We start from the raw sequence: 9,918 nt of genomic DNA on the forward strand, positions 1-9,918 counted from the left end.
TTCCTATTTAATATTAGAAATAATAAGTAGTCTAGAAATAACTATCTTGAAAATATCTTATTTGACTAAATATATTTTCAAATTTAAATTTAACTAAATATAAAAAATTAAGCTGTAACCACTTAATTTGAAAAATATTCCATTTTAAGTTTAAAACTAACTTAAAAAATATCTTAAGAATCTTTAATAACTAATGCCTAGAATTCCTCAACTTAATTTTAAATTTAAAAAAAAAATATTCAAATTTAACTTAGATAAGAAAAATCAGTTAAAGTAACTAATTTATAACTTAAATAGGAATATTTAATTAAATAAGCTTTAGAAAGAATCTAGTTAGTTAAAATTCTTTATTTAATTAAATACAAGAAAAATACAAATAGTTTGTCTAGAAATAATGTCTAAAAACTAAGAGTGTTTTTCTTAAAATTAACTTTAAAATATTAAAATGAAAATAAATTTTATATATTTTAAAAGTTAATTATGTTGCTAATCAATTTTATTAGGTTAAACTAATTTAATTAACCTAGCACAGTTATTCAAATCAGGAAAATGGGCCTTCACAATTGGGGTAGTTCATGTGAGGGGGAGCTGGGTTCAGTATGTCGTACACACTTCTAATGGCCCCCAACTCTCACACAAGGCACAAAAGAGAGGAATTTAACCTTCAAATAAATAACTGTTATTAATTGAATAGGTCCAAAAACTAAATGTGCCTAAATAAAATCTATCATGGTGTGACATTTTATTTAGCAACAACCTATATGCATCTATATAATAAAATAAGCATATAGGCTCACACATGCACACATTTGGATGGATCCTATCATGTTGCTAGGTTATACACAAATGAAAGAAGATTGTAAAATTTTACCTGTTACAAATTATTTACTTGACCTGTCGTCAATTGAACCATGGGTTAAAATCAAATCATTGTATCTGTCAACAAGTTAACCATGACAATTCAGATCAAGCAATAATAGGTTTTATAAAACTTACAAACAAGCTAAAACACATACTCCTGCAACAAGGTTAGCTGGATAGTTGGAAGTAGGATTTATTTAATTTTAAATAATTAAATTTCGAAAAAAATAATTAAATAATAAAAAATATTTATTTTTCGAATTTAATAAAATAATATTTAAAATTAAACCTACAATTTTGAAAAATTAGGTTTCAACTAACCTAAATATCATTTCTAAAATTTGCTAACTACTTTTTAAAAAAATTAATGTTATTTTATAAATTAATTATTCAATAAAATTAAAAAAGATAAATAAATATATTTTCCAGATTTTATAGTTTAATTTAAATAAATAAAATAACAACATTTAAAAGTTAGCAAAATATCTTATTTCTATTCAAAATATCATGATTATAGTTATCTTATTTTAAATTTAAATAAGGTCAAATTACAAAAATATTTAAAATTTTAAAAAAAAATTTAATACCTGACCATAAATTTAAAAATAAGATAAGATATAATCAAATTTAAAAATAAGATAAAAAATCAAGCAAAAAGATAGATATTTACTTGTTTTCAAATTCAAATTACATTAATATCATGAATTAATTAAAAAAAATTAATTAATTTAATTATGATATTTAGAATTGAAATAGGAATAGTAAATGTCTAAATACAAAACAACACAAAAAATTGGAAATTAAATCCATGAAATAACATGAAAAATCGAAGAAAAACGAAAAAATTGCGAGCTGTACGGACAGTATGCTGAGCATACTGCCCGCGCGCGCGCAGGGAGGTGCACTGCCGAGAAACCTCGGCGCAAGGGTGAAGCTGCAGCATATCCGCGCGCGGAGAGGGGGTTTCACACACCCCTGGGCGTGTTGCTCGGACAAAACCTTGTCTGAACACGCGTCTGACCGAGGATCACTCGGTTCCGCGCGCGTGAGTGGGTGCATCATCCTGATATTTTTTCGAAACTTCAAAAAATCATAACTAATTCAAATTAAATCGATTCTGTAAAAAAGTAAATTGCTTAATTTTTTCCATACTATCTAATAAAAATAATTCCAGAAACAGAATTTCAATTATTTTTTACGAAAATTCACAAACATCAATCAATCATCATATAACACACAACACAACATGAAACCATCCAAAACACAAACAATCATTTTAAAGTCCAAATTTCTTGCAAGCAAATTAATTACCATGGCTCTGATACCAGTTGTTGGAATTTATTTTACCAGGATCTTAGATCTACTCACAAGTATGTTGTTTAACACCCTAAATATGAACTTTCTAAAACGATAAATAAACACATATAAAGTTAAGAAAACCTTACATTGGTTGCAGCGGAATAATGTCTCCTTCCACTCAGATCTCTAACCCTTGTATCCTTTATGTCGCAGAGTATTATCAAGATCTGAGCCCGAATGTCCTTCTCTTTGTGTGTGATCCTTCATAGTCTTCCAATCTATGATTGAGGTACCACTTGCTGTGTGTGGGCACTTACTCTATCACTAAGGGTTGAAATTTAGAAGAGGAAAAGAGAGAGAGGTTGGTTCGGCTATAGAGAGAGAGGGAAGGCTCAGTTTTTCTGAAAAGTAATTTTCTGACAAAAAGCTTGTTGAAAACTTTTTATTTGACTGAGCCATCACTTTCTATTTATAGGCAGCTACTAGGTTTAGGTTAGTAATTATTTGGTATTAAAATAATGAAAATATTCATTGGAAAATCTTGCTTAAGTGGCCGGCCAAGGTGTGTAATGGGCCCCACTTGGTTTTTGAAGTTTTCAAAATTTTTATTTCTATTTTGTCAAAAACGCCAATTTTCCAATTCTAACCTTTTAAATGCCAAAACTAATTATTTAATAACTAAGATAGATTATTAAATAATATTGTCATTTAATTTAATTATTAATTAGACATATAAAGTCTATTAATAAATAAATAAACCTAGAATCTCTTTTCTTTACAATTTCGCCCCTACTTAGTGAAAATTCGAAAATTAAACATAGTCTAACTTTAGAATTATAATTGATTAATCACAAATCAAATATTGAGTCTTACAAGATGGATCTATATGCTGAGCTTCCAATAAGTAAACCGAATTTACTAAGTAAATCCCTACTTATTAATTCTTCGTTGAATCCACTCTTAGAACTTAGAGTTGCACTCTAAGACTTGCATATTGTATGTTCCCCGATATAGATATGCTATCTCATTTAACCATTGTTATAATCTTATTGTGATCCAAGATCCTCTATATAGATGATTAACATCGAGATGGGTTAATTTTACCGTTCTCACCCCTCAACGTATTTTTCCCCTTAAAACACTTAGCTACCTGTAAATGATGTTTAGTGATCTAAGTATTAGTCACTTAAACAAGAGCTCATCCATTTACTTCTATTTAACTAAGCTCGAAGGGAATCATCACTTGACTTCTATACACCAGTAGAAGCTATAGATTCCATATTTATGTTCAGCACTCCCACTCAATCATACTATCATGTTCCCAAAATATACGTATCACCCTGACCCAAAAGTAGGCTTAGCTAATAAATCAAAGAACATGAATAGTACTCCTAAGTTGAGCCTAAGAATATCAAGATTTATATTCTTTTAATCTTAATATCAACTACTGATATTGACTTGGAAAGATATGACGGTAAGTTTATAATATCTTGACTAAGTTCAATATCGGTCCAGTCCAATGTATACTCCATACATTCGAAACTAGTATACTTTACCAATGTCCTGGAAAGAACATAACACTTACGCCAAGTGTAAGTACACATCATCGTTGATTATCACATTAGTGTAAATCCAAAACACTGATGAAACAGGGACTTAGTCTTTTGATTCATATAATCACAATCACATTCCACTGTGTTGACGATACTGTAATTGTGAATAAACATATGATCCGGACTTAACAGATTTTGTGTGTAAATGTAATAAACATATTAAACCGTTAGCATGTAAAATTCATGCAAACATAAATCACTTCAAATTTCTTATATTGATAACTAATCAGATTGTAAAGGGTTTTATTTAGGGCACAAAACCCAACATTCTGGAGTAGGATAACGATCCCTACTCACCTCCCAATCTTCAAAGCTTGAGTTAGAAAGTCCGTCACTCGAAGAGGACGAACTGGCACAAAGACGAGGTTGATCCTCGTGCAAAAGTTGAAGCAAGTCCTAGTCGATTCGGTGTTCGTTTCCCCAAAACTCACCAGGGTTCATCTACAAAAGACAACACATGAGATTAGTGTTTGGTCGGGATATCGAACAATAAACAGGAAAATATGCCGACCAGAAGTACTCAATAGATTACAAGGATGAAATGTACAAAAACAAGTCAAAACCCAGAAATTTGAAATTTTTTGGGTTTAGGGTTAAATTTCACGAAGCTTCAGATGAGCAAGGTCAAAGACGAACAATGTGGGATTAATGGCAAATGTCGTGAACTGTGAAGCTATACACACTATTACAGAGAAAAATCACAAAGTTTTGAGCCTAGATTTTCTAACTATCTTCTACAACAAGTCGACAACGCATGTATGAAACCTAGAAATTAAACATGCAAAGTAAAAGTAAAAAAAAGAAGAGGGAGATTGAAAACTCACTCACTGTTCGACGTCTAGGTTCAGTCGAGACAAAGCTGCTCGGATACCTTTGGTAAGAATCGCACGACAGACTTGAAGTAAAAACCCTTTTTTGCTCTGAATTTGTTTGATAGAGAAATTAGTAAAAGAAAAGTTATGAGGAAGGCTCAGCCTTATTTATAGGCAGAGTGGTGAAAAAGGTAATCTTTTCAAAATGCCTTTAGACGAATCGGTTCCGTCCTAAAAGCAAATATTTGGAAATCAAATGCAATCATGTGTAAACGTCAAAATGTGATGTGAAATACTGGGTTTCGAGGCACTAATTAAGTCAGAGCATTAATTAGCCGAAAACTGAAGAGACGCCTGGTCAGCCTCATATGAAATCGCAAATAGACGCACCTAGCACGTGTCACCCATTCAAAGTGCAAAGGTAGTTCGGATGAAGTCTACACGCGACTTCAGAAGTCCCGTACAGATTTGGGGGCAAATGTTATCCCATTTTTGGCACTCTGACGAACAGAACACCACATATATTTGCACGAACAAAGCCTCCTTAACCAGGCAGTGGGAGTCTGAACAACATGCCAACACTTAGCAATTTCAACACTCGCATCGTGAATCACAGAAGAAATCCCTATAATTTTGGGATCATATCACAGAGATATGGTAAGCTGTCCAAATCCCCTAATCAATGTATTCTGTATTTAATGTGTAATCTTGCCAATTATATCCATTGTAAACAAAAGGGAAACTTTTCCCTCATAGCTTATAGCCCTATAAATAGTGATCTATTCTCACTGGGCAAAGGGTTGAAAATCTTGTCTAAGAATACATATTCATTCTTTGTATTCTTTGTAAAAGCTCTAAGAAAAGGAATCATTGCATTCTTTGTTCTTAAGTCAATACAAATTAAGGGGAGTAGGATATTACCGAACTGCTCGGGGCTGAACCTCTATAAAATTCTGTGTATTTATTTATTTCACTATATTACATATATATTATAGTACTTGTCGCTTACAATTAAGACTCATTGTCATTGGCTAAAAGTGAAGTCAACAAATATTATATCTATGTCTTATTAAAGATATGTTTTATAGAGATTCGGTGGTAGTAAATTCTGAATATGATCTAGAGTTCATTGTAAAAGATCTTTAAACTGGATAAATAAATTACCTCTCCACTCCTATCAGATCACAAGATCTTTTATTAAACAAAATCATAACAATTTCTTAAGAAAAGACAATTATTCATAAACATTGAATTTAGGTTCAAGTGTTTATGTGTTAGTATCTCTGTCCAGAGATTATCTTGTTAAAGAGAATATTAACAAGATTTTTACCATAGATATTGTATCTATAATAAATGTAAAACACATAATAACTTGAAAAATAGACAAATATAATTTTGGTATTGGCATAATGTCACCGAATATAAAGCTTAATTTCATAAAAGCAACTCATAATAAAATCTTTTTAAAGAGAAAAATTTAAATTAATACTCTAAAAAAATATCACAATGATCGTTTCCAATAATATGAAATGGGATTCCAAACTAAATTGTTTGAAAAATAAAACAATTTATTCAAATTAACAAAAAAAAATTCGGAGCTTTATCTTTTAGTTTGGACACTCTCATCCTCTCTTTCCAACTATCCTTCTCAACTCGCTAGGATTTTAATCCATGTTTAAGTAGCTGGAGCTGAAATAAGAAGAGCATACACATGGTTAGTAGGTCTAGAATTAATAACCCAAAGGGATAATAATTATGTAAAACACATGAAACCTCAACAATTGAATTAGAAATACCTTGATTTTTTGCCAAAAAAATAGGACACTAGAGTTTCCAGTGGCCCTTTTCATTGCAATTAAAGCATTTCCCTTTCCCTTCTGCCTTTGAATTAGAAATATTTTTACCCTTATTAGCTTTGTTAACAGCTTTAAGAGGCTTTTTGTTGTTATCCCACTTCTTTTTCTTTTTAGGTTTTGAAGTAGAGGCAATGTTGGTCTCAAATTTTTTCGTACTATTCATAGAATTACTAGAACTAGGAGCTTTGTTACCTTTTTTTTTTTTTTGTGGACCTCCAATCAAAACTCTCAAATGTCTGAAGGTTGTTGATCAAACTCGTAAAAGTCAAAAGTCAACTTATTCATAAAGTAGTTTGAAGTAAAGGGCAAACAAGCTGAAATTGAACTATTCAGGATCAAAGATCCCTTGTCACATCTCAAATATTTTGAAATGGAAATGGACCTACAAGGAGTACGAGGAGATGTATGTTGCAGAGTTTTTCCTGCCACACTCTCAGAAGCCGCCCAACAATGGTATTACAAGTTGATACCGGGAAGGTTCAACTCTTGGTAGGCTTTCTCCTCAGAATTCCATGCACAATTCTCTTCTTCTCGCCAACTCCCATTGCATTTAGAGGACCTGGTCAAAGTGAAGCAAAGGCTAGGAGAACCTCTCCGAGCTTATATCAGCAGATTCATGACGGAGGCGACGAAAGGTGCACAGTTAACCGAATAAGGGGAATTAACCGCAATACTGGGGGCATCAAAGTTCTTTGAGAGCTTTGGAAGGACATTAAGAGAGACAGACAAGTAGATTCTATGAGTGACTTCTTCGATCACGCAGATGGTTTCATCAAGCTTTGAGAGGCCATTCAGTGAGCAGAAGTCAAGCTTAAACCGAACCAATCCAACCTCCCCCTGCTGGAACATCAGTTCAGCACCCTCAGTACCCAACTAATTCCAGCTCAGACGGTAAAAGGTCTAACAACAACAACAATTGGCAAGGTAATGGGAAAAAGGGAAAGTTCGCTAGCAAAGCCGAACAGGCCCCTAGACAAAATCCTTCCAAGCTCACTGCTTTCTCTGTCTCGACTGAGGATTTAGAGACCATCTACATAACTACTCAGTCAGTAGCTCCGTACAAGAAAGCCACTAAAAAGGACATAAGTAAGAGGGACATGTCCAAGTTTTGCCGTTTTCATGGAGATTATGGCCATGACACCAACGAATGCAACAATTTGAAGCAAGAAATTGAATTCTTGATAAGAAAGGATAAACCGCATGTGCAAAAATATGTCAAGGCCGATCAAAATAAGAGGGCCCCCCAGGCAGACAATAACCAAGATTTACTGCCACCACCAGTAGATGGGCATTTACAAGTCATTATTGGAGGCCCACACATAGCTGGAGATTCAGGCAAAGCCCGAGAAAGGTATGTCCGAACCTTACAGCATGAGCAAAAAGAAGTGGTCCTCATCGTCGAAGAAAGGAAGCCAAAAGTACCTCGGGTAGGGGAACCCACCATAACGTTCAATGAAGAGGATGCTGTCAAAGTTAATTTCCCGCACAACGATCTGTTGGTCGTAGAAGTACAGATAGCCAACAAAATGGTTGCGTAAACTATGATAGATAATGGAGCCTTTGCAAATATCCTGTTCAAAACACCATATGAAAAAATGGGGCTCCAACTAAAAAATAAAACCCCCTGTCTTCAGCCCGTATACGGTTTCTCCGGCCAGAGTGTTGCAACTCTAGGGCAAATTCGGCTACCCTCACTGTTGGGAAAGCTCCGAAGAGCATAACTTTAATGGCACACTTTTGATATTGGATGTTCCATCAGCCTTTAATGTCATGTTGGGCCGACCAGCCTTATACGACCTAAAAGCTGTTACGTCGATATTTCATTCGTGCCTTAAGTTTCCAACGAAGAATGGGGTCTGTTGCCTGAGAGGAAATCAGCAAGTTGTACAGGAATGTTATAACCTTGCCCTAACTAAGGCTCGAAAGGAAGAATCCTCTAGTCATAGTTCAGGAAAGGAAAAAGACATTGCCAAATAGGGAACTGCCCAAGGTGGGGATGAAGATGTGGATTCCGGACTTGGGGAACCAAATACAAATGTTGGGCCAGTGGAAGAACAAGAAGAGATTTGAATCGACCCAAATGTTCCGACCAGGAAACTCAAAATTGGAAAAGGGTTGCTACTCGAAGTAAAATCAGCATTGATAAAATTTTTAAGAGCAAACCTAGACATTTTTGCATGGTCACATGAGGACATAATCGGAATCAATCCTTCTATAATTTCACACGCCCTAAATATTGATCCTAATATTCGTCCTGTTCAACAAAAAAGAAGAATGTTGGATAAGGAGCGATCCATAGCACTAAAAGAAGAGGTAGAAAAGTTGCATAACAACAATTTAATAATTGAAGTTTTCTACCCGACTTGGGTGGCTAATCCCGTACTAGTACCCAAGCCAAACAAAAAATGGCGAGTGTGTATCGATTTCACCGACCTCAATAAGGCGTGCCCCAAAGATTGCTTTCCACTTCCGAGGATAGATCAACTTGTGGATGCTTTTTCGGGGTAAAATCAAATCAAGATGCATCCACCGGACGAAGAACATACAAGTTTCTAAATAGATATTGGTCTGTACTGTTATAAAGTCATGCTATTTGGTCTCAAGAATGCCGGAGCTTCATACCAAAGATTGGTAAATATAATGTTCAAAGACCAGATCGGAAGAAATATGGAAGTGTATGTGGATGACATGCTTGTCAAATCCAGGAAAGCTGAGGGGCATATAGATGACCTGGACGAATGCTTCAAAGTCCTCATGAGGTACAACATGAAATTCAATCCCCTAAAGTGCTCCTTTAGAGTCAGCTCGGGTAAGTTTCTAGGCTTTGTCATCAATGCCCGAGGAATGGAAGCCAATCAAAAGAAAATTCAAGCTCTCCTGGATATGAAATTGCCAACAAAAACCAAGAAAGTTCAAAGTTTGACTGGTCGAATTGCCGCACTCAGCAGATTTTTTTCAAAGTCAACAGACAAGTGTGTCCCATTCCTCAGCATCCTACGAGGAAATAAGCAATTTTAATGGACAGAAGAATGCAAAAAAGCCTTTCAAGAGCTAAAAATGCAACTCCTAGAACCTCCTATACTCTCAAAACCTCTTGATGGAGAAGAATTAGGTGTTGGGTTTTGTGCCCTAAATAAAACCCTTTACAATCTGATTAGTAATCAATATACGAAATTTGAAGTGATTTATGTTTGCATTCATTTTACATGCTAATGGTTTAATATGTTTATTACATTTATACACAAAATCAGTTAAATCCAGATCATATGTTTATTCACAATTACAGTATCGTCAACACAGTGGAATGTGATTGTGATCATATGAATCAAAAGACTAAGTCCCTATTTAATCAGTGTTTTGGATTTACACTAATGTGATAATCAGCAATGATGTGTACTTACACTTGGAGTAAATGTTATGTTCTTTCCAGGACATTAGTAAAGTATACTAGTTTCGAATGTATGGAGTATACATTGG

This window comes from Cannabis sativa, unplaced genomic scaffold (assembly GCF_029168945.1).
Source record: "Cannabis sativa cultivar Pink pepper isolate KNU-18-1 unplaced genomic scaffold, ASM2916894v1 Contig7, whole genome shotgun sequence".
NCBI lineage: Eukaryota > Viridiplantae > Streptophyta > Magnoliopsida > Rosales > Cannabaceae > Cannabis > Cannabis sativa.